Source organism: Bactrocera neohumeralis, chromosome 5 (genome assembly GCF_024586455.1).
Source record: "Bactrocera neohumeralis isolate Rockhampton chromosome 5, APGP_CSIRO_Bneo_wtdbg2-racon-allhic-juicebox.fasta_v2, whole genome shotgun sequence".
NCBI lineage: Eukaryota > Metazoa > Arthropoda > Insecta > Diptera > Tephritidae > Bactrocera > Bactrocera neohumeralis.
In genome coordinates this window covers 75519005-75544505 of record NC_065922.1, presented here as the reverse complement: position 1 = coordinate 75544505, position 25501 = coordinate 75519005, and the positions used below count along the sequence as shown (strand labels likewise).

Below are 25501 nucleotides of genomic sequence, written 5' to 3'. Positions count from 1 at the left end.
GAATTAGCCGTAGTTTCTTCCGAGGTCGAGAGCTTAGCTTCGCATGGACCAAGATGCGTTCTACGAATCGAATAGTTTTTAGGATTTTAGGGCAAACAAAGTTTTAAGTTGTTTTCGATGGAGTAGATAGAGATTCCAAAGTGAAACCTTTGTATTACTATCTTAACAGTTTAATTGCAAGTTTTCAAATACTCAAAACCATCCTGTAATGGAGAATTGACAGCAGCCTCAATCAGCGCGCAGTCAAGAACTTTTTGCTCGAAATTTGCGGCTAGTAAAACTTTGGTCCAACCATTAGCAACATTGAATTTTAAATTTCAACAAAAAGTCATAGCTTTCAGCAGAACTACAACTAGACAGCAACAACAACAAAAACCACAACAACAATTAATAGAACGCTTCTATATCGCTCAACTGACATTTCCATCGCCTTCACCTCCGCACAGCTTTGCATTACGACGGTTTTTCCACCTGCTAATCTATTGCGCTCTTCGCTGTGCCCTTCTCCGACTCGCCTCGCCACTCAACACATTAATAAATGGAAGTGCAAATTGTTGTAAATTATATAGCAATTTTAGTGCAATTGCACATTACAGCTACGCCACATCTTAGCTGTGCACGCTGGCCTTACCGACCCCCGTGTCAAAATGCAACTTTGTTGGCTGCACGGCGAGCGCTGGGGATCGTCGGAGAGCGCTTATTGTTGGAAATTTTGTTTCGTCATTATATTGGAGCGTTTGTTTTTTTAATAACTCTCTAGAAACTAAGTGGTTATTGTTGTTTTTGTGGCGACCTGCATTGTCCTCGGTTCGTACCGGTGAAATGTCACGTTCGCAAATGTCAGTAAATGGGGCAAATGTCAATTAAACGCTCTGACATTCAAGCACACACATACGCAAAACTCTTGTGCATATTTGTTTCTAGGCATTTGTGCAAGCTGAAAGTCAATGCAAACACACACACCCATATATATAAATATATATATATATATATATGTATGTATGTATGTAGAAACTGTAAGCTTATAAATATATTTATGTAATTACAGTTATAAACAGCATAGAAAGATAATACAAAATTATCACGCCATTGAATTGCATATGTGTATGTGTGTGAGTATTTTGTTTTGGCAGTTCTACAACAAGCCGGCAGCTGACATGCCCACAGACAGTCATAATTACTACAGTAAATACTTAAGTGAGAAAGTTTATGGAAATGAATTAGTTTACTTAAGCCAAAGGAGGCAAAGGCAGAGACAAAATAAATGCTATACAAGCAAACATGTACATATGTATACATATACATATGTGAAATGTGTATGTATTGTAAGTACATGAGTATATATTATACAATTTTGCTTAAGAAACAAGCAAAACAAGTGAGTTTTATCTGCAAGACTTTTGTAGTGATAGGTTAAATTCCTATTTTTTGGATTCGGGATCCCAATATCTCGGGATGGCTTTACGGGATCTCAATGTAGCAACTTTTAGTTGTTTTTAGTGATCCATTCTATTCTTGAAGTATAGGAATTCGGGATCCCGAAATTTCGGTATGGCTTTAAGGGATTCCGATATAGCCAAATTTTGTTTTTAATGATCCGTTCAATTTCTGAAGTATAAGAATTCGGGATCCCGAAAGCAATATCGAGATTTAAACAATTTCATTTTTAGCAAGTTGTTTTTAGTAATCCGTTGAATTCCTTCTGAAATATAAGAATTCGGGATCCTGAAATCTCGATATTGCTTTCGGGATCGCGATGTAGCCAAACTTAATTTTTAACAAGTTGTTTTTATTGATGCATTTAATTCCTGAAGTATAGAAGTTCGGAATCCCGAAATCTCGGTATTGCTTTACGGCATCCCGACATAACCGAATAACATTTTCAACAAATTATTTTCGATTCGAAAGTTTTGTGCACTTTTGCGAGCTTAGTATCATTTCAACAACAACAACAAGCGGAATGCCAAATTTTCCAACTTCCCACCATTTTTGTGACCTCTTTTGTTATTTTGACTATATCTACGTGTAATATTGAAAAAATATATATCGATTCTCTTTTTTTTTTAACTGCACACTTAATCCCAGAAAATTAAAAAAAAACTTGACGGAAGTTTACATTGAATGGATTTACAAAATTCACTTTTTTCGGGATCCCGATTAGCAAAAAAGGCAAACTTTGTATCACCGAAATATCTTGGCTTTTTGGACAGATTACAGTATCTGCATTTATATCTATTCTGTGAATGGAAATGGTTCAAGGTGCCATGGAAATCAATAGAAAACGTCTCGGAATCCCGAAAAAACTCGGGCCGGATCTGTTAAGGTTTCCATTAGAAACATCGAGGGAAGTTAAATTATCAGTGAGTGAAGCTCTTGAGTACCCAATCCTGCAAATATAGACAAACTTTACGATCTTCTGCTCTCTTTCACTAGATGGATTCTGAATATTTTTTGAGATCAAGAACTTTTCTGTTTTAAGGAGTTTAAGGCTTTTGGAAGAAATTTGATCGTCGTATATTTTATTCGTAGATTGAGATTTTTATTGTATCTTCAAGTTTCTCGGAGAGCAGCAAACCCTTATGAAATAAATAGAAGAAAATGAGTGGTATTTCGCGGATATACCTTCAAAAATCGGTTTCCAGTCGGAAGCTGTTAATTCTACATATGCAGCATGCTCTCGAGGCGACCCCCAATGCGGAGGTTGATGAGCGCAGCAAGAGGCGCTATCTTGGCGTGAATATCCGTATAATGCCTTCGGAACAATGCGAACCAATTTGATTTTTAAGACACCAGCAAATCAGACGACGAATACTATAAACACACATGGGTAATAACATAATTTCCAAATATCGGCTTCAAGCGGCTTTAATTAATTAAAATACAAGCATGCTTCTTGTTGTTGTGTGCATAAACAACAACAACAAAATGCAAGCAATTACTTTCGTAATCTAAGCCAAAAACGAGGTAGTGTAAAAATATTTGCTTACTAATCAAAATCAAAGAAAATGGTTGGAATGCGCCTAAAAGTATGTTAATATATGTTTGCATTATGCCGAAGCAGCAGGTATACACTGTAACGGTAAATGCATTCGTAATTAGTATAGCGTAAATAATTGCATGAATATTTTAAAGCATATAATTACACACAAATACACACACTCACACACACTCAAGACATTCAAATTTATATAATCGACTTGCATAAATTCCACAAGGACACTGTAGAAATTTGTGTTGTTGGCATTCGGTTGGCTACATATAATGCACTTATGTATTGAATAAATAAGCTTGCAGTGGTGTTGGTGTAGAGCTGCGGTTCAAGCAGTGTTGGATAACAGATAATTATGGTAGAAAATTAACTTTAATGGGCAGGAATTTGAATACGCTTATGAAGTTATGCAAATAGCTAAGAAGCTAGTAAATGAGGGCATACAAAAGTCAAAGAAATAAATACTCGTACTATATATATTCAACATTTAGACAAGCATGAAACTGTACTTGGTAGAATGAATGAAGGGGGAAATAGTTAATTTAGAGAGAGATTTGCTTGGAGTGAATAGACATAGTGCTAATTAAATTGCTTTGACGGATGTGAGTTTAATATGTGAGGTCAGTATGGTCCTATGAGTCTAGTGAGTTTTTGGCATGCGCAGACTTCTTTGCAGCTTGTTTTCCACCCGAAAAGACAGACCAAAGAAAGACCTGAAATTGCAGGGTCCAGCGAGGTACGTTATGTAAGCATTACGGCTCAGGATTATGAATTTACACCTGCCTATATTTTCCCCACCCCTGTCCATATTTTCTAAGTCATCGTTATGGTAGACCAATATCGAAACTGATACTTAAGAGCAATCACATCGTATTTTTAACTCTCAATTCTTGCAGGCTTTTAAGGTACCATTACAGGTTAGTCAATCCATCTCTATGGTGCCCCTGTCCTGAAACACTGCCTCAGATTCCAGACCACAATTTTCAAAAATAAAGAGCTCGACAGAACTCTGAATCCAAGACTAATGAATCTTTTAGACTTATAAATCTGTCATTAGATCATGCAGGACGTCAAAATCGTTTACGGATTCCGGTTTAGGACCTCCGCCACCAAAGAGCCCAGCAAAACAGAATACTTTTGTCGCTGATTGTCCAGTAAATCTTTTGTACTTATCAGATGGTTCTTAAATCCTTCAGGGCAAAAACAAAAAATCTCAATGAAAATTCAAAGTTTTGTTGTTACCCTAGTTGGCTAAAATAATCTGCTGTGTCACTCTCTTACCAACTGTAGGCCCTTACAGTGTCCTAGAAAACTGTTTTCAATAAAGTTCTCTTTAACTTAATGTCTTTGGTAGCGGTCTATCACGATCTATCCGGTCTATCTCCGATTCGTAGTTGTTTCAGAAAACCAGAGAAGAGCTTTCAAAAATTATTTCGCTCAATTGAACTGGCACCTTGCGCCCCAAAGGCATATTCAATTGTTGTCCTCATACTAAAACTATCAACTTTGTATGATCTGTCTGTTAAGGTCAGTCAAGCGCAGAAACAGAAGCTATAACTCTCCACAAACCATCAACTTTCGCCGCAACTTGGTTGTTCACCTGGAGCAATTTCTTCACAGGGTTATTTTTAAAATTGTCAATTTTCGTACGGTCGTATACCCTTTCAGATGACCTTTGGATCCCAGGATTTTCTACAGGTCATAAGCTCAAGATTTTGGAACCTATTTCTGAGTACCCGCAATATGGTTAGGTAAATATGGCGCATGGAACAGTCACTTCTGCTTTTGTCGTACGACCCCAAAACGATCTGATTAAACAATTGTCAAGAGCTACTCAAACAAAGAAAGCTTGAGACAAACATTGCTAATATCTGCTCGACATACTAACCTTCAATCACTTGATAGTAAGTAATGCCAAGGCAAGTGTTCGCACAACAATTTACAAGACTGCCGCGCAACAAGCATACCTAAGGCACTTCCACGCCTATATCGACAATACAAAGGTAACAATGGAATGCTGTGAAGATATTTTGGGGCACAAACAGGTGCTTAACAATTGAATACAGCCTAGGTCGAGTGAAGTTGAGAGCCGACAAGTCGCTAGGCTCCAATGTTTGAAAACAAGTACGCCATAACTAACCCACACACACACACATAGACACTGTTAGGCTGAGGATAGCGAATGGCTTTCCCAAAGTCCAACATCGACGCTTTGTTTATGCTGCCCACTTTGAGGAGACCACCCCACTTGTGTGCTTCATTAGACCATAGCTGCTGTGTTAATACACATACGCGCACATACATACATATGTATGTATATATATGTATGTATGTTATTACTAATTGCGACATGCAACATGCAATACAGGATGCCGCAATTAGCACAAAAGCATAAGCATATAGAAACATCTGAACTCTTGCATGTAATTGTTTGTGACTTAAGCCGTCTGTCTTGCTGCGAAACATTTTGTGAAACCCGGTTTTTCGGGATTCCGATATTTCGGGACCAGTAGTTTTACGGGATTAATGACGTTGTTATGTTCATTACAACTATAATACGAAAAACACAAAAACCCGAAATCGTAGTCCCGAAATTTCTGTATACAAAAATGGAATATTTAATGTTTTACAGCGAAATAAATGAAAAAGCCAACAAAAATTTAAAATAAAACTAAAAATCTGGAGATCCCGAAAACGCAGTACCGAATTTTCGAGATGCAAAAATGGAATCCTTAATATTGTATAGCGAAATAAATTATAAAACTAGAAAAATATAAAATAAAACTCAAAATTTTGAGATCCAGGAATTCTGAAATCGCAAGTCCGAATTTTTGGGATGCACAAATTTTTCAAAATCCCGAAATATGTATGTCATTGTGACGTAATAATAAGAGTTATTTGCCACCCTTTGCAGATCATAACGGCAGTTCAAAGCATACATGGACATGTAATTCTAGCGTTATCAAGTGCGCTTGAAGTCAAGCACTCGAAATTGGGAACGAGTATTCCCATTAACATGTACAATGGATACACATCAAAGGAAGGCGGAGCTAACATATACATACATATGTAGCTTAACTTTTCCATCTACAAGCAAAACGTTGTCATGTTTAGTGTAATCTATGTTCATGACGGACGCGTCAACATTCATCAGCTTGCCGTCAGCCATATATCCATGTGTGTTACTTCTATTTTTGGCAGCCACCAAAACAGCCGCCTTCAATCAAGCCGGTAGAGCCCGGCGCCGTCAGCTGTCCAAACGTCCAACCAGCCATATCTTTTCCTCTTCCGCATACGTCACTTCCATCAACCGTCCAGTGCAGCCGCCTTCGTGTCTAGCTGCTACGCCGGATAACATTTGAACGACTCGTCGCGTCCACTCGTCTACGCGGCCACTCATGCACTCATCCCCAGGTCATGTCGAGTGTCCACTTCAGCTATTGCACCCTCACCGCTGCATGCGTTTGGAATTTCCTCAGCGATGCTTCTGGTTGCACAAGCGAAAAATATTTCCAAGCCGGCTAAATTGGTGTGGAGCCCGCGGGAGCCCGTGCCAAAGCCTTTGTACGCATGCCTATGGTCCGAATGTGTTTGTATATGGTATGTGTGAGCCTTTAAGTGCAGTGTGTTGCAATTTGTATGCGTGCAACATTGGAACCTTCAAATTGCTATAGCAAATGCTTGAAATGCAACATTCAGCCGCGGGAGCTTCATTAGACGGCTCAACTAGGCATTGACTGCGTGAAGAACCGACGGTTGCTGCGCAATAAGCAATACGCAATAATGGACACTGGAGATTAGAGTGCATGTGCTCCTCTCCTATGCAATGCGTATGTAGGTATGCTACAGCTGCAGCTAGGCACTTCATTAGGTCTAAACAATCAGCAACGGCGCTGGCAATCAGTGGTGCATACATTTATAGGCTTTCGAGCTTCTATCACTACCAGATACAAGTATGCAATGCTCTTACTGATATGTGCATTTACTCTAGTATGTTTACAGTTTAGGCTCATCCAGCATGTTAAGCAAAAGTTGTTGAGCTTACGTCTCATTACTTCATTCAAAAGCGACTCCCATGCGGCGGAGTACGCGGAGAAATACCGCGAAATAAGCAGTAATCACCAAGTGTTATTCATATCTCCTTTAAGTCTACGAACATTGGAAGCTCTCTGTCAGAGATGAAGGGAAAAGTGCCCTCAAGGAGTTCGAAATTCAGATGAAAATATTTTAGGAGCAAGTTTGCCTGAGAACAGAATCTCTCCCTATAACAAGTCTTAAGACCACGGAAAGTTTAGTTAAGCAGTATACAATTTTTGAGAATCCTTGAATTAATGAACTCTGTTATGATCAGATTTAATACGAGGCTTCTTGGGTTTATTTTATGAGGCCCCTAAAGTAATGATCTCTGTTATGACCGGAGTTCCTACCGACGTTCGCTTTTCTGTTGGAAATTATTTGTTTTTTTTTTCAGAATTTTGTTTTTCTGCCGACTTAAATATGAAACCTACAGGAACAACGTATCAGCCAGTCTCCATTAAACATTGAGATCTCCTGTAGAGCTAATGGGGATCAAATCCTCAATGAATAAAAAGTCTCTAATTAAGAACTTGTGTCCCCACTAGCGCTCATCATGTTACTATGAAGCTATTTGCGAGGCTTAGAATCGCTTTAAAAAGCCCAAAGCTCAGAGCAATCACTTATTATAACGGACAGGAAGTAGGAAGACTTGGTTGGATGAGGATTCGTCGATCGAATTTTAAAACAATTTCTTTGCATTTGTATTCCAGCCTATAATCCAATATCAAAACCATGACCATAATTTTTAGTATCCGTCAACCTACATACTACATTTTAAAACCCATTTCCTAGCGCCTAAATATTTGTTTTAGTAAATAAGTGAACAGAACCAAGAATTCAATTTGTATTACTTTCTTTAAAAGTATTCTTTCCTCGCTCAAGTGCAAAGCCAACTACATATTTACAAAAAACAAAGAACAAGTAAGGAAGGGCTAAGTTCGGTTGTAACCAAACATTTTATACTCTTACAACTGGCAAGAATCAAAGCCAGGGAAATGCATTAAGGTGCACAACGTCAATCAGAGGACCAAAATCCACGCAATTAAATATATATAGATGTATACTGCACTTACTCGATCCTAGCTCGATTATTTTTAGGTGATACAAACAACCGTTAGGTGAACAAAACTATTACACTCTGTAGGGAAATGTTGCAAGAGCATGAAAAAATGTCGCCCCAAGTAGTTGAAATCACAACAAACAAACACGAAAGGCAAATACCTCAGAGTGTGACTGTAAGTGCGAGCGGTGAGTGTAAGAAATGGTGTGAAGTGTGTTTTTGACCAAGTTAAGACTCTACGGGACTCAGCACACACATATACACACATATAGTATACATACTTAGTGCGTGTTGGCGCTAAAATCAACTTTGTATTTCTTTTAGTATTTACTGCGAAGTATAGAGAATAAAAACAAGTGCGAAATGGAAAAAGTTGGAAAAGTTCAGGCGAAGAAAAACTAGAGGAAATAATCAACTAGTTAATAGTGCAAGGGAAAACATGCATTATGTAAATATGTAAGTTTAAGGTGTGTTTATGTGAATATATTAAATAGAGGTTTGTGGAAAAAGTTTTAAAAAACGACTGCCGGCAGTATTGCTCTAGTAGTGTTTTTAGTACAAGTCAAAATAGTAGTAGATTTCAATAAACAATTATTTGATGTTATTGTCTGTAATAAATTACATATATTGTTTAAAATAAAAAAACTGTAAAGTTTTAATGGTAGAAAAATCGTAGTAGAAATTTTAGTACTATTTTATTGCTTTTTAATTAATAAATTAATATTACAAGTAGTGATAGGCTTAGTGTTAGTAGAAATAAGTTAAAAAATGTTTGTAATAAAAATATTACAACGCTGTAGTAGTAATGGTAAATGGTAGTAAAAAATTTTCCATTTGACTTTTTACACATATTGTATAGCCTAATATTAGTAAAAATAAATTAAATTGTTTATATCAGGAATATTACATCACAATAACGATATCAACAAATAGTAGTAGATAAACTCTTTGTCAAATTTTCTCTTTATCCTTTTAAATACTTTTTATTGAAGTATTAAAAAGTAAAATTGAATGGCATAAGTAAATAAAAATAATTCTATAAATAGCGTTATAAAAAAAGTAAAATAGTGGTAGCAAAAATAGTAGCAAAACTGTATGTTTCATTTTTTAAAAGTATATTAACAGTAGCAATAGTCTAATAATTAGTAAAAGTACAAGTAGGGAACTTAGTTGCAACAAATTTAAACCATAGTGAAAAATAGTAGCAAAAATATTTCTGATAGTATTTAATATTTTAACGAGAAACGCAACATGAGCAGTTGTAACGCTTATAATAACAGTTCAAATGAAAAAAAAACTAAAGTATTTGGTCAACAAATTAATAATAGTAGTAAAAAATCGTAGTAGAAATATGCTAAAAGTAATAGTAACTAACAGTCAAAGTAATATGAGTAGTTCTTAATGTTTATGGTATTATAGCTGCTAAAACTAGTAGTAAAAAAGTAGTAGATGACAGGGTTTTTGGGGAAAAAATAGGTAATAATCGAAAAATTAAGTAATAATCTCATAAATTAGGAGCAAATAACAGTATTGGTCGCTAGCTATAGGCAGTAACAGAAAAATAAGTTGTAAAAAATAGTAGTAGATTAAGAAAAAGTTAGTATTCGAAATTTTTCGGCTGAAATCGTTTAAATTGTAGCAAGCAGCAGCAGCATAACCTGTTGTGACGCCGCGTCGACCGAATTTGCTTAAAGCATTGCAATTTACATATGTATCTTTTTGGTACTTTTTGCATAAATACGCTTTCAAGTACACCTGCATGTGTGTGTTACACAACTCGACTTAAAAGTTTTAAGACTACAAACACACACGCACACGAACGCAGCTGCCAGCTGTGTGGCAAGTTATGAATAGTGCCAACTTAATGTCGCTGGAGTCACTTGAGGAGAAACAGAAACTTAGTAACTACTTTTTTAGAGCGAAATGTGCAGGTCAAGTTGCAAGTGACACATACACGCACCTACACACATATATGTATGTATGTATATAAGCTTTCGAGCTGAACGCACACGCACTCATACACGTGTGTGTGGCTCCAACGTCTGCAATTGAGCGCAAGTGTTGCAGTGAAGCGGGTCACTGAGGCAGTCAGTCAAGCAGACAGAAGTGAGCTCTGCGTCACTCAAACACACACCTACACATATATGTACATACATACGTAGAACTAACAGTAAGTTGTTCGGGAGTTTTAGCACTTTATTAGTGAGGGGTTTCTTATTTATATTTTTCATAAAGTGACGCAAATACCGTTAATTTTCGTGCTTCACGAAGTTGTTTGAAGATTTGTGGTTCACTTTCCTGTTGTGATTTTCTGGCGCACGCAACTGTAGTTGCAAAGTGTGACTTAATTAAAGTTGAAGGGGCGATATTTGTTAGAATTAGTAACCATAATGGTCAATTAGTGGCAGAAACTTTAGTAATACCTCACGCTGCAAGCGGTGGCCGTTGTTTGCGCTGAATTTAGGTGGAACTTTTTTTGAGTTGTAAAGTTTCTTCAACTTAAGTTACCGCAGGGGAAAACAAACATTTTGTTTTGACAAATTTTATTTTATATTTTAACTTAACTATTCGCATAGTTATCGATTATGTAAATTTTATCGATTTATTTTTGATCTAATAAATGGTATATAATATTAAAATAAATAAAAATTATCGATTTTGAAAATGTTATCGATTTATTGTTGATAAAATAAACGTAAAAATCTATCGATTTTAAAAATGTTATCAAATTATGGTTGATTTAATAAATGGTATAAGTTATTAAAATAAAAAAAAATATCGATTTTGAAATTGTTATCGATTTATTATTGACTTATTACATGAAGTATTACATGTAAAAAAAATTTGTCGATTTTGGAAATGTTATCGATTTATTTTTAAATATTTAACTATCGAAAAACGATAAAAAAATAGGCAACAACGTACAAAGAAATCGATTTTTATATTTATCGATTATGTGAATGTTATCGATTTATTCCCGTAGTTCTCATCTTTAGATTCTTAGTATACAATTTCAATAGTTTTACTTTATCGAAAATAATCGATTATAGATTTTTCTAGATTATAGGAAAACATAAGTAAAACTCCGAAAATTTGGTTTCTATCGGTCTCTACCTTAGTTAAATTGAGTGTATCGATAATAATCGATTTTATACTTTACGATTTTATGGTTAGAAATATAAACATAAATTCAAATCTCTCACTATCAGCACAAGTATATGGCATTTATCGTTGATTAATTACGTTTTGGAACATATGAGCAGCGCTTATATAATTTCAATATAAATTCACAAAAATCCCTTGTTTTCTTTTTTATTTTTTTTTAACTACCCTTTTATCATTTCTTGCTGAAAATCACTCAGTAAATATACAATTTTTTATTTGTAAACTTTCTTTCTACTTTTTCCTTCCAATGCGCTTTCACTAAGTAATTAATTTGCAGAACAAAGAAAAGCAGGAAAGCCAAATATGTTTTTAAAACGTTTACCCCCCACGTCAACGGCCTACAATTCTTGCTAAAGACAGCCATAACAGCAATCAGCATATTTCTGTCGCTAAAATTTATTTAATTTCGCCTTCTTTCCCCGCCCACGACACGCTCCGCGCGACCTACATGTAACGCCAGCTGCCGGGCGGTTGAGGCACTTCAGCGCCGCGCCATTAGTGCATTTGACAAGTTCTCGCGCGCGCGAAATATCTGCTTCTGCTTCATAAATTTCGAAAGCGCTACACAAAATTCCACTTCATCACTCGGCATAGTTTGTTGTTGGGCAAAACCGGTGCTGAGTTCAGTGTTCCACTTGCAGAGAGGCGAAATTTCAAATTTCACTTATCATTTACAAATAAAATGAATTATGCACGCCTCTCCACTAACACACCTCTCACGCTCCCCCTCCTCCAACGCCGCATGCATGCTCAAGGCAATGCATCATTAAACAACTGTAAAAACGTTGCACGCTCGAGTGGGTCGACAACACTGTTATACCGTTACAATTGCTGCAACTGCTGTTGGCATTTTAACTATCTCTGCCTGCTGCACGTTCCACTCTGCGCTCTCTCGCCTGTTGCCACTGCTGTATTGCATTGCATCTCATTCTGCGATCTTGCAATTATCCTAGATCTCGTTGTGTGGGATGCAAATTTTTGCAGCTAATTGCAACACTTGAAAAGCCAGATAGAGGGGGAAAGCGTGCACAGGGGAGCGCGTGCAAAGGAAATGGCGTAAATGCAAATTTCACAGAAGTTCTTCGAGTTTGCAAGAAGAAGAGTCAAGCAAAATTTCGCAAAAAAAAAAAAAAAACATATCAACAACAACAACTGCTTACACTAGCAATTATCATCAGGCTGCCAGTTCAAGACATAACTGTGTTGCGTATGTATGTAAAACGCCTGAAAGTATGCTATTAGCAGGCGCAAGCAGAAACGCCACACGCTGTGCAGCACAGAAAAGTTGTTGCTTGGCGTGTTTGCTTTGCAACTCTTTTAGTGGCATATTTTTATAGCACTTCTTTGCAGCTTTTCTTCAAGCTGTTCTTGTTATTGCTCTGCCAGTGCTCGTTCGAACTCAAGTCGAGTCAATGTAAATGCTGAATATGGCGAACTCCAAGTGGTAGTTGCTTCATTTGCATTAGTTGTTGTTGTCAATCTGGGTGTTTCTGTTATTATTATTATTATATTATATGCAGTATATATAAATGGCATTAGTGTTTTAAACGCCTGAAGATATGCTACAGAAAGCATACTACAACGGAAAATCTTCATTTTTTAAGAAACTTATTTAAATTAAAAGCGCCAACAGTTAACTGTGTAAGTGGAAATGAAAAGTTAAGCGCTCAACGAAATGCTGTTATATAATCAAGATCTCAAAATAAATTGAGTGAGCTTGTACTACGTGTGTACGCATTAGTGGTAGATAAAAACTATGTTGTGTTGAAGGTAGCCAGTTACGCTGTTCTTAGTTATAAAGAATATAAAAAACAAATTAAACATTTTCAAAAAATTCGAAATATTTAGAAACTTTTGTAACGAAAACTTGAAAAACTAATTAGATCTAATTTTTAAAAAATGTTAAAAATTTTCAAAACAAAATTTAGAATTGAAAGCACGAAATCCAAAATTCTTAAAAAGTTTAAGATTTTCATAAAATCTAAATTTACGCTTTTTCAAAAAAATCTAAAAAAATATTCAAAAAAATCAAAATTCAAAAAATTTCAAAGCAAAAATTTTCAAAATAAAAATATTCAAAGATGTTCATTAAAAATAAATTTACGAATTAAAAATTTTTTTTTTAAATTTTATCAAAAATTAAAAACAAAACGTATCGAAATCAAGAAATAAAAAAAAATTAAAATTTTCAAAACAAACTTTAGAATTAAAAAAACGAAATTAAAACTTCTTAAAAAGTCAAAGATTTTCATAAAATTTAAATTTACAAATTTTCAAAAATATATAAAAAAAAACCTTCAAAAAAAATTAAAACTCAAAAAATTTTAAAGTAAAAAAGGACAAAGATGTTCATAAAATCTAAATTTTCTAATTTTCAAAAAACAAACTTAAAAAAAATTTCAAAAAATTCAAAATCAAAAAATTTTAAAGTAAACATTTTTAAAGTAAAAATTAACATCTTTCATAAAGTTAATTCACGAATTTTCAAAAAAAAAAAAAAATTCAAAGAAATTTAAAGTATAAATTTTTAAAAATAATAAAATTAAAAAATTTCAGAATTTTTAGAATTATAACCACTATCCGCATAATAATTTTTAAGAACAAAAGATTATTTAAAATATTATACAATTTTTTTCGGATATTTTATTTTTTAGTGATCTAATTTTTTTTTATGAAAAGAGGATAAATCGAAAAAAAATTAGTAAAAACATCAAAGTCAAATCGTATTATTTCAGAATTAAAATAATAGGAAATTAAAAAAAAATTAAATTTAAAAATTTAAATAAACAAAAAATTATCTTTTAAAAATCAAAAATTTGTACTCACTTAAAAAATCACAGATATATGACATAAAAGATGACAGCTTTAGTGATGACGAATGATGAAAAGTCTGCAACAAAAAAATAACAATAAATTAAATTTTTTTTAAAACAAGGCCAATAGACCTCTAGAATAGTAACGTTTGGGTCATAAATAACAGTAGTTGTCAAAATTTTCTTTATAAAATCACTTAGCACCTAATTATTAAAATAGTCCACTAGCTATGTAACTACTACCAAATGTAACCAGATACTTTTTTTAATTTTTTGAATTCAATAGTAATTCATCAAATGTTCCGAATTAAAAACTAGTACCATTGCGACTAAAATTTAACTGGTTATGGAACTACAACCACATGTAAGCACTCACTTTCTATAAAAAATATTCCATTAAGCGTTGTTATAAGCATTACTATTTATTTTCTTATATCATTTATTCATAGTTACACACTAGTACCATTTGGGCTAAAACAGTAAGTAGTGATGGATTTCAAAATATAAAAACGCATTTTACATAAGCTCCTTGCTCGCCGTTCTACACGCTACAGACTAATCCCATTAGGTTAAAAAGTAACTACATACTCTCCAACGATTGCTTCATGTTGCTGCTGTCATTAGCTGTATCCATTACTAATGTATGAGCGGCCAAGTAAACATGTAGTGGTTTTACCCACATGTTTACGACTTGAGCACCAGACACACGCACGCACGCGCTGCCACTTGAGTGCAGCTCACTTGTGTGGTTTAAGTACAAAATGTGTTTATTAAAAATTCTTGACGAAGGCAACATTGCAATCGTGAAGACAAAAAACACATAACAGTAAATGTGTGTTAGGAAGATTTATGTTGCAAGGATTATAAGCTTACAGCATTGTGTTTGTGTGCATATGCAGCTCCTGTACAACGTTAGGCAACTCCATGGAAACCAACAGACGCTTTTATCTCGATGCAGGCTTTCAAACGCAGCATATGCATTTCCACCCCTTTTTGTTTGCATAAAAACTCATAAAACTCTTATGGAAATGCATGTGTAATTGCATTTATGAATTATTATTTTCCCGACCACTTACACTTACTCACATTTCCATCACACGCAGCATGTAAATGCTAAGCACTTTAGGCCACAGTTGCTGTGCGAAGATAACTGTGTTGCTGCGCTGTGAGGGAAGAGGCCTCAAAAACTAAATTAAGCATACGTCATTTAATAATGTGGTTGTTGTTGCTGTCTTGCAAATGAAGTGACTGAGATGTGCGCGCTCAAGGCTCTGGCAAGTTGCATTTACATATATACAGATTTTCCATTTAAGGCTTTTTGACTGCAAAAGTAATCAAGACTTTTTGTCCTTAGCGAAATCGAAATCTGCTTAGACGGCCTAACATATGGAGGTACTTCATAAATGAGCACAAATATGAGCGGTTAATGCGGGCTACAAAAATCTGGCAACTATGAAATAAATAATAAAAAGAAATTTAAATACTAGAAAATATAAAAAAATAAAAACATTTGTTTTATTTAAAAAAATGTAAAAAGAAAATAACAAAAAAAAAAAAACCATAATAAAAATCATTAAGAAAACTAAAACAAAAATTATTAAACAAAAAAAAAATAATAAATAATATTGGGTAGTCGAAAAAGTCTTTTCGTATTTCTAATCAAACTTCGACATATTTTTTTATATTTAAAATGAATTTTAATGAACCAAATATGCACCATTTTGGTCGACCACTTTTTGCCATTTTTCCGCTAAAGACATTATTCCATCAGTGTAAAACTTTTCTGGTTTCTCGGCGAAAAGCTGCGAGGAGTAATTGGTAGTCCGATGGTGCAAGGTCAAAGCTATATGGTAGATCCACCAAACCCTCCCAGCCAAGCTCAGCTAGTTTTTGTCCAGTTATCAAAGATGCGGGTGGTCTAGTGTGTCCTGATAAAAGACGAAGCTCTTTCCGCTGATCAATTTTGGGCGTTTTTTCGATTGCTTGTTTCAATTTCTTCAACAGCAAAATGAAGAATCAATCGTTCGACCAAGCTAGAACAGCTCATAGGACGATTCCTTCCCAATCCCACCACACACTCAGCAAAACCTTTCGAGCCGACAATCCTGGCTTTGCGACCATTGGTTGAGCTTTATTACGCTTGGACCACATTATTGTCATATTTGATCCACTTTTCGTCTCCTGTTACCATTCGCTTCAGAAATGGTTCGATTTCATTTCGCTTCAGCGAGGAATCGCGATGTTAATTCGGTCCGGTTAAATTTTGCACAGACCATTCATGTGGATAATTTTATTTATGATAAAATCACATACATATTAAGTAATAGAAATTAAAAAAAAAAATTTAAATTAAGATTTAAGCAAAAAATTTAAGATTAAAAAAAATATTAAGAATGAAAAAAAATATTTAAAAATTAAAAAATGTATACTAAATATATTTTATGTTTTATAAAATTAAAATTTGTATGTCGATACATTTTTCTTTTATTAAAAATTGAAAATTGAAAATATTTTTGTTATTTTTTTTTAAATAATGACAAATTTTCGTAATATTACTAAAAACTTCACGTTTGCTTCAATTAATTTACGTCAGCAGCAATATGCACTAATTTAAAAGAAATTAATACTTTTCGCATTCTTTCCCTGTATCAGGCCCAGTCTCTGCCGCTCCACCGCCTACCGCCCACCGCCAAAACAATGCGAACGCTGCGCATTCGCTTGCATAATATTGAACCATAATTGCTGCACATTGACCATAATTGACAGTTCATAACGCGGCTGTCAGCTGCAACACCGCGCGCTGAACTGGCCAAGCCACGCCGAGCCGGTTAACGTGCCGCGATTCCCGCTTCACTGACGCCATTCAGCGGCGCCCGTCTGCCGGTCCCTTGAAATACCAGCAAAAGCAGTTATTTTATTTTAATTTCATTATGGAGCTTTCAATCTTTTTACTACTTCTTTATGCATGCCGCTTAAGCTATTGGCTGCCAACGCCAGCGACAGCGCACGGCGCATTGAATGCCGCGGAATGGCTGCATTGAAATCGCGCGCTTATTGTTGCTATAATTCTGGCTTTGTTTTGAATGCGCAGCAAAAAACACTTTTGCATACAAATTATTGCATTTAAAATACTTATTAAAAACCCAAACAGCGACATAAATTACCGCAGAATTATTATCACAGCGAATGAAGCCACGCCACAAGTGGCCGAACGCTGCGCAGCAAGCGTGTAGTTGAGTGTTGATGAGCGCTGGCTACGAGATTATTGCTATTTATTACATAAAATTTCAGATTTAATAACAAAGCGGATGGAGTGGTAACATACACGCGCATTCACACACACACAAAAACGCACTTCCATAAAGACTGGCCGGTGCTGCAGTGCGTATGAGTGATATGCATGTCGTCACATAAAGTAATGAAAGGCATTCACGAAAGTACTTAAAAATGTGCCTGCCGTTATATTTATTTATTATATTGCATAATTTTCACATTTACTGCGTGTCCTGGTGCCTAGGCACAGCAACCGTTGTTCACAGCGCATTAATGTGGGACGCAATTTGCATAAACAAACAACTGGGTTTAAATTTTAAAGCTATAAGGGACAAAGCAGACTGTTTTTATACGATTTTTAAATTAAAATTGAGACTTTAATATTATAATTATTATATAAACCCCTCATAAAGCTTAAAGCTGTTGTGTTATCATATCGCTTATGGGCAGAGTTGCCACATGAAAAATATTTTTAACTTTGAAGAATCACAATCAACCAACTTACATTGAATTCAAGTAGTCAGGCATATGTTTATATGTAATATTTAAAAAAAAAAATTTTAAACACCGAGTTGCCATATTTTTAAAGATATACACCTAAATATAAATACATATCGAAATAAAACAATAATTTAAGATGTTTCAGAATAATGTTCGAAGTGTACGTACATATGTATAACACGTTTGCTCGTTGGTAGGGTTGCCACATAAGATATTTTTGTATAGCAATATTCAGTTAGCATATTTTTGTTTAGCGTATACAGATATACGGCGTATGGACTATTTCTTATAAAAAACCATTGTGCTATTTCCTGAGCATTGTTGCCGTCATATCTACATACTTTAAGTAGACTTTATTTGGAATTTTAAAATTAAGGCAGAATATTCAAAGCCTCATAATTCTGAATAAATTATTATTTTTTTGCAAAATAACAAAAACATTATATAAGATAATTTTTTGGCAGGGTTGCCACATAAAATATTTTTGCAAAGAAAAATTCAGTTAATATTTGTTTTGTGGATGTATATGTATGTATATACGAAATATAAAATATATTGTGTTGTTTGGAGAGCAGAGTTGCCATCAATACTACAAATATTTTTAAAGTCAACTAAAGAATTTTTACTATTAAGGCAGTCTCGAAGTCTCATAATATTGAATGCAATATTATTAAAAAACAAAAAGGCGCTCATAAAAGAAAATTGTTTGTCAGGGTTGTCACCACGGAGTTTTAGCAAAAAAAAATTATGCGCATCTTGAGAAATTTTACAAGAGGCAAAATTTTGGAGGTTGTCATATAAAACTTCTTAGTAGACTCTTCATAGCAGAATTTATTTTATAGATAGAGTTGCCATATTCTATTGCTTTATTAATATGTGTAGATTTCCAATTTCTCACACAATTGTGCTATAATATTTGCAAATTACTCAAAATTATTTTTAAAATTGACAATATCACATTCAGGTTTCGATGCTCATTTTTCTCTTCTTCCTATTCTTCGAACATGACACAAAATCTCCACAATTTCTCCTTGAAGAGATTTAATATGTATGGGCCACAAATAAGCGGCCATTCCACACAGCATCTGTTACACATATCCTTCACGAACCTACATACATGAACCATAAATTGAAGGATTCTCACACACTGTCAACTTACACGGTCAATTGGCAAATATACGTTGATGATAAATCCGATATGAATGAGGCAAACAAATAAATCAAATATGCAGTACGGAAAAACAAGACAATAAGTACCAGCAAAAACCACAACAACAACAAAATTTAGTCATTTAGGAGTGAAAGAGAAGCGGGCTAGAAGGAAGCAGCGTAAAAGAGAGCTAGAGAATAATAACCAGCTTTGTTTTTGGACAATTTTCGGGAAATTCAATAAATAAAACAAGAAAATATTTTAGGCGAGCATGACATAACTCAAAACCCAAACGTGAGTCGGGCTATAAGTATGCCATCTAGCATGCTGCTTGAACGTACGTTAGAATACAAAAAAGGGTTCACGAGTGAAAGAGCAGTCGAAGAAGAGAGGAAAAAATACATAAAAAGCAATATTGCACGAATGTGTTTACTAAATGTCCGAAATTAAACCATATAAACAGATTTGTGGCAGCAAACATGCACAAAGCTACAATTCGAAGAAAAGCCAAGAATAGACGTAGAAGCTGGCAAGTTGAGACAACAAGCGTGCCACACCTGTCACAACGTATACAAACATACTTTTAGCTGCTGCCTGCTGCGGTTTGTTGCCACACACACACATACGCGCACATATATCAAATGACAATTTGTGGCAAGCAGTTTGTGTCGGCAAACAGCTGCGCTTATGTGTGTTTATGACTTTTATTAGATTTGTTGCGTTGTGTGCTTTTAATCTGCAGCATCTTGGTCGGACTGCCGCCACCTCTTTCCTCCTCTCTCACGTCTTTTCACTCTTCCGGCAGTAGTTTGCCAGGATAGAGCTACGTTTTTGTTTACTTTTTCTACTTACTATTTTTTTCCTCTCTTTATTGCAATTTCTGGTTATTGTTCTTGTTGTTCTTGCTATCATTGTTATCACTGTCGCCGTTCAAATAACTCTATTGTCAGCTTAGACGGATATTGAAGTGAATTTTGCTGTCGGCGTTTGCTGTGTTTAAACGCAACAAAGCAAAGCAAGTCAATTTTAAATGGAATTAGCGAGTAAAACAGATGAGAAATCGTGGGGCAGAAATGCAATTGACAGCAAAGTGAAAAGTGGAAATTATAAAAAAATTTAGGATAAATAAAAACTGTACAAAATGAAAAAATAAAAATATAATAAAAAACAAAAAAGATATCAAATATGAAAAACATTTTAAAAAATATATTGTAAAAATATTATATTAAAAAAAAATATTTAAAAAAAAATATTTAAAAACATATTAATAAAAAATTAATTTATGCCACTTTTCATAATTTTTTTTTTGAACAAAAAGTTTTCAATAATGTGCAAAACTTTTCAGATTTTTTTTTTCAAACATCTAAAAAATTTTATAAATATTTTTTAAATTTATCATGTTCAAAGCTTTGTCACCAGGTCCATTTTAAACTAAACAAAAGGCCTGGTTTTAGTAAAAGAAAAAAATATTTTTAAAAATTTCTAACATTTATCTTTTTATCAAAGACAAAATATTAATTTTTTTTAGTTGTTTTTTTTTAAAAAATAAAAATAATTTTTCAAATTTTTAAATTTTATATAATTTTGTATTTAAAAATTTGTTATAATTTATTGTTTATATAACTTTTTATACATTTAAAAAAATTAAAATACTATTTTCCTGCAATAAATAAGCTGTAGAAATACGCGCCAACAGTCTAATAATTCCTTTCCTTATATTCATGAGAAATTAATTTTGAAAAAAAAAATAAAACAGTAATTTTAAAATTTTTCCTTTTGTCATTAAAAAAAAATTTAGTAACATTTTGTTTTAAAAGGTTTTATAATTTTTGTTTAAAAAAATTTTATATAATTTTTTATTAAAAAAAAATTATATAACTTTGTATGCATTCAAAAACATTAAAGTACTATTTTCCTGCAATAAATTAGCCATAGAAATAGCGCGCCAATAGTTTGTGGTGTACCGTTAGGTTTAACTTGTTCAATCAATTTGATTTTGTGGACAATAAATTCTACAAGCAGGCGATTGCTGTCAAACACGGCGTATGCGCAACATTTTTGCGCGCCACTTCAACTACATAATTACTCATACGCCATGACAGCCCAAAGCAAAACTGATTTTGTTGTGTGTTAATGCATACATCAATTTCGAACGCATATGAATAAATAATTTGTAAAATATTTCCTATTTTATTTGAATAAAATTTTATACTTATATTCAAACAGAAACTTGCAATAACCTTCAATTTCCAGCATTTTTATGCACCTTGAAATTTTAAACGAAAAATCCATTGGCAATGAAATAACGGCATACAACAAAAAGCAGCTGAGTGTTAATTTGTGATAGAAAAACACCAAAAAGAAAAACTTGATTTTTTAAAGCTGCGAAAAAATTCATTGCACATGTTACAGAAATTCAAAACGTGTAGAGAAAAAAAAAGATTAAAGATTAAAGATAATATGTAAAATATTTCTATTTAGACAATATTCTGAATTATTAAATTAAAAATTTATTTATTGAAGCAATTTTAAAATTTTTACTAGCTGAAAAAGCATTAAATAGCCGGCATATATTAAATTTCAAGCTGCAGCTGAATAAAAAATTAACAAAATAGAAATTAAAAATTAGCGCAAAATGCATATTTACATGTAGAAATATACTTCCGGCGCAGATTTTTAACGCCAACAAGAAATTAATTGTGGCTCGCACACCACAAAATGCAGCTAATAAATAATGCAACAGCTTGTAAGAGTAAAAAGTAGGAACTGGACTGCATTTTTTATAATGTGATATAAATAAAAACTATGTTTATAAAAACTAGAATTCATAACAGGCTGTCGTTGAAACCCAGATTTCAGCGGAAATGCTGAAAATATTGTGAACTTTTTTAATTTTAGGTATTTTATTAATTTTTTTTACTTTTAGAAAGAATATTGCTATTGATATATTCAATATTTTCGTCTCAATAATATTAAAATCTAAAATTCTATTAAAATCACAGTCAATACTATATATATATTTACTATTTTTACATATTTTTTTTTGCACACAATTTTTGACCAGCATTTTCTTATTTCTATCCGCTTCCATAAATAGGATTTTATTTATCCAAACCCAACACATCAGCATTCATGCATTTTCATACTGACACTGCATCACTCATACGCCCTGTTGCACTTATGTATGGCCGCCAATCATTTCTGATATTATTTATTGCCATTTTGCTGATGTATTTCGACAAACTAATTAATTTTTGTGGTTTTCCAGACATATAAAGCTTTAATTGATCTACGTTTTGTATAAAAATTATTATTAAATTACTAATGAAACTAATTTCTGCGAATTTCTGGTAATTCGTTGAATTTCCACATGCTAAGTTTGATTAGAAAGAAAGAAATTTTAAATATAGCATATAAAAAACAAAACAAATTTTTACTGAATTTCTACCACTGCCGTATATGAGGTAGTCGAAAAAGTCTTTTCGTAGTTCTAATCAAACTTCAACTTATTTTTTTATATTTATAATGAACTTTATTGAACCAAATATGTACCATTTTGGTCGACCACTTTTTGCCACTTTTCCTCTAGAGACATTATTCCATCAGTGTAAAACTTTTCTGGTTTCTCGACGAAAAACTGCGACAAATAATTTGCATAGGCTTCTCTTGAAGCCAACTTTACTCCATTAAAGGAGTTCTGCATTGACCGAAACAAATAGTAGTCCGATGGTGCAAGGTCAGGGATATATGGTGGATGCATCAAAACTCTCCCAGTTTTTACCAAGTCATCAAAGATGTGTTTGGTCTAGCGTTGTACTGATGGAAGACGGAACCCTTTCTGTTGATCAGTTCTGGTCGTTTTTTTCGATTGCTTGTTTCAATCTCATAGGTTGCTGACATTAAAATGTAAAAAAATCGTTCGACCAGGCTGGAGCTGCTAATAGTGCATGATTCTTTTCCAATCCCACCAAATACTCAGCATAATTTCGGGGCGTCAATCTTGGCATTGCGACCATTTGTTGAGCTTTACCACACTTGGACCGTGATCTTCTTCGCACATTATTGTCGTATTTGATCCACTCTTCGTCTTCTGATACCTGATATTTTTTTTGGTTAAACGAAGCTTGAAATCTCACCTTTGCAATATATGTTATGACACAATGTGATTGGTAGCACTGGAGATATACAAGTATACGACTGCAACGACATCTATTGCCAAAACACGAAAAGACTTTTTCGACTACCATACAGCCATTGCACCTCAGCTTGGCCTTAGTTGTAACTTTAACCGCCACTAAACCTTACATTCTGTGTCAGTTGCAACTAATCCTTACCAAACTGAGTTAGGTAAAGTGACGATTAGGAATTTAAATTAGCTTATAACTCAAATTTATTAAATAGCTCTGGCTGGTCAAACTTTGGCTGAATATTTGCAGCTACTGAACATTTTCAATGCTCTGTTTTACTAAACTATTTACATACTCTGAGTTTTAGAAATAAAGCAGTTGATTTCATTTCAATATTTCGGTCGAAAGTTTAAGGGTGAAGAGAGGGGTACGTTTAATCTTTCGTGCTAAGCTGCACATATTATAAAATTTCATGGTGAAAACTTAGTTCCAAGCGATAAGCCGAAAACACATTTTATACTAACCGATATATACATATACAGATACCCATAAATATACAGACATACATTGACTCTAATCTGTGAAAGTAAATATGTATATATTCGCATGTTTCTACAGAAGTTCAATTCGAGGAGAAGTGAAATGTTTGTTGAAAGTTTTAACGAGGAAGCCCGTGGCACCTTTAACTAGCCGGCGTATTCCTTTCAAACCAAAAGCATTGCGCCGATAACGAGCAGAGTATTTTCATATGCAAACCTTAGTTGAATATTACAGATTTATTTTACAGATTTTCAATATATTTTTACTGCTTTAAGCCTCATAGTTGCCTTACAGAATATACTGTGTTTCAAGAAGCAGAAGTGTGAATTTTTGTGGTTCCTTAGGCAACAGCTGATTTGTTGCATGCAACATGCGGCAGGCACTTGAGCAACACAATGGCAAGAGGTGGCTAAGAGCAGAGTACAGCGACAGTAGCGAAGCAGAGTGGGCCACACTAAGTTGTAGGCGTTGGCGGCAGGTCGAGCAGCTGCTGTGGCGAGAGATAATGGCGCTGCCGTCAGCCAAGAGCTTTGGCGTTGACTAGCAAAAGCACTTAATGCTTAATAAAACTTGGCAAGCTTTTGACATGTGCATGTGGCGCTAAGATAAAGCAAACACGCGGCAAAAACAAATTTGTAAGTTACAAAAAGTATTTATAGAGGCAAACGCAACAACAAATACACAAGCACTACTTACAGGAAAAGCATGTGAAAACCAAAAGGAAAATACAAACAACGGTAGATCATATATATACATACATATATAAGGTTGTCACACACACACACACCGTCAGCAGCCGCGCACCCTTTTTCATGCCTGATACTGTTATTTACCACAGCAACACACCGCTTTTACCCCAACACCCGCAACTTCGCTTGAAAATCTGCACACAACTCGGCAAGTATGCCAGCTATGGCACTCGATTCCTTTATCAAACTTATCAATAAAGTGCACAAAAACAACACAACAGGCCCTTGCTATCATCTTCTCACACACACACACTTACACATATGTATGAAGGGAGGAAAAACAAAAGTTTTCTATAAGCAGCTACTAGTTCAGCTAGCTATTTCCAATATGAGTGGCAGTTGCTGAAATGCCTGCATGTGGCATGCAACTACGCCCTCTCAGACTGTACCCCGCTTTGCCCTTCCCTAACCCCTTTTTAAGTAGTTGTCTGTTGTCTTCTCTACACTTGCCACAAAGCAGCGTCATGTAGACTCGCGCTAGTAAGCAAATAGTTGGCAATAAAAAGTTTGCGACGCCAAAGCGAGTTGCGAGTTCAAAGGAAAAGCGTGTAAGCATGCGTCGCATACTTTAGCTGCTCACCGTGGCAGCTGCGGCACGTCAAAGTAAGTGGTTATTGTCGATGTGCGTTGCTGTGGTGTGCTACCTTCTCTGAAAGACATACACTGCGTCATATCTGTTTTTCAGCTACTCAAGTGTTAAACTCTTCAGTTTTTCATAGTTCGGAAGTGGCAATCACTTGAAGCAAAATGATTCATTGACACTTGGCGACTTGTCTTATGGAAATATGGATTTTTGTTGACTAATGTCGCTGTTTTTACCTTGTTATTCATGCTCGCCGTGTATGTGGTGTAGTTTTGTGATTTTAGCCCAGCGTCCAAGTTACTTGATGCAATGCATGGTTCCTGGACTAAAACAACGTCGTAGCTCCTCTTCTCTAAGTTGGCAAGAAGTGAAGCAGAGGCGATCTTACATTTGTGGTGATTTACCTGCAATACCCTCAGCCCGGTTTCGGACCCTCAGAATGTTGAATGGGTTCTTCTCCACCTCTTGTAGAAC

General features: G+C 34.4%; 1 protein-coding gene and 1 long non-coding RNA gene across 5 annotated transcripts in view; one reads left to right on the top strand and one right to left on the bottom strand.

Moving 5' to 3' along the window:
• Positions 1–14180, bottom strand: part of LOC126760828 (uncharacterized) — a 78190-nt gene extending 64010 nt beyond the window's left edge. The window contains exon 1 of the long non-coding RNA XR_007667256.1: positions 14118–14180. This is a non-coding gene — a long non-coding RNA (uncharacterized LOC126760828). The remainder of the gene's footprint in view (positions 1–14117) is intronic.
• Positions 1–25501, top strand: part of LOC126760792 (serine-rich adhesin for platelets) — a 170176-nt gene that overhangs the window by 99647 nt on the left and 45028 nt on the right. The window lies entirely within an intron of this gene.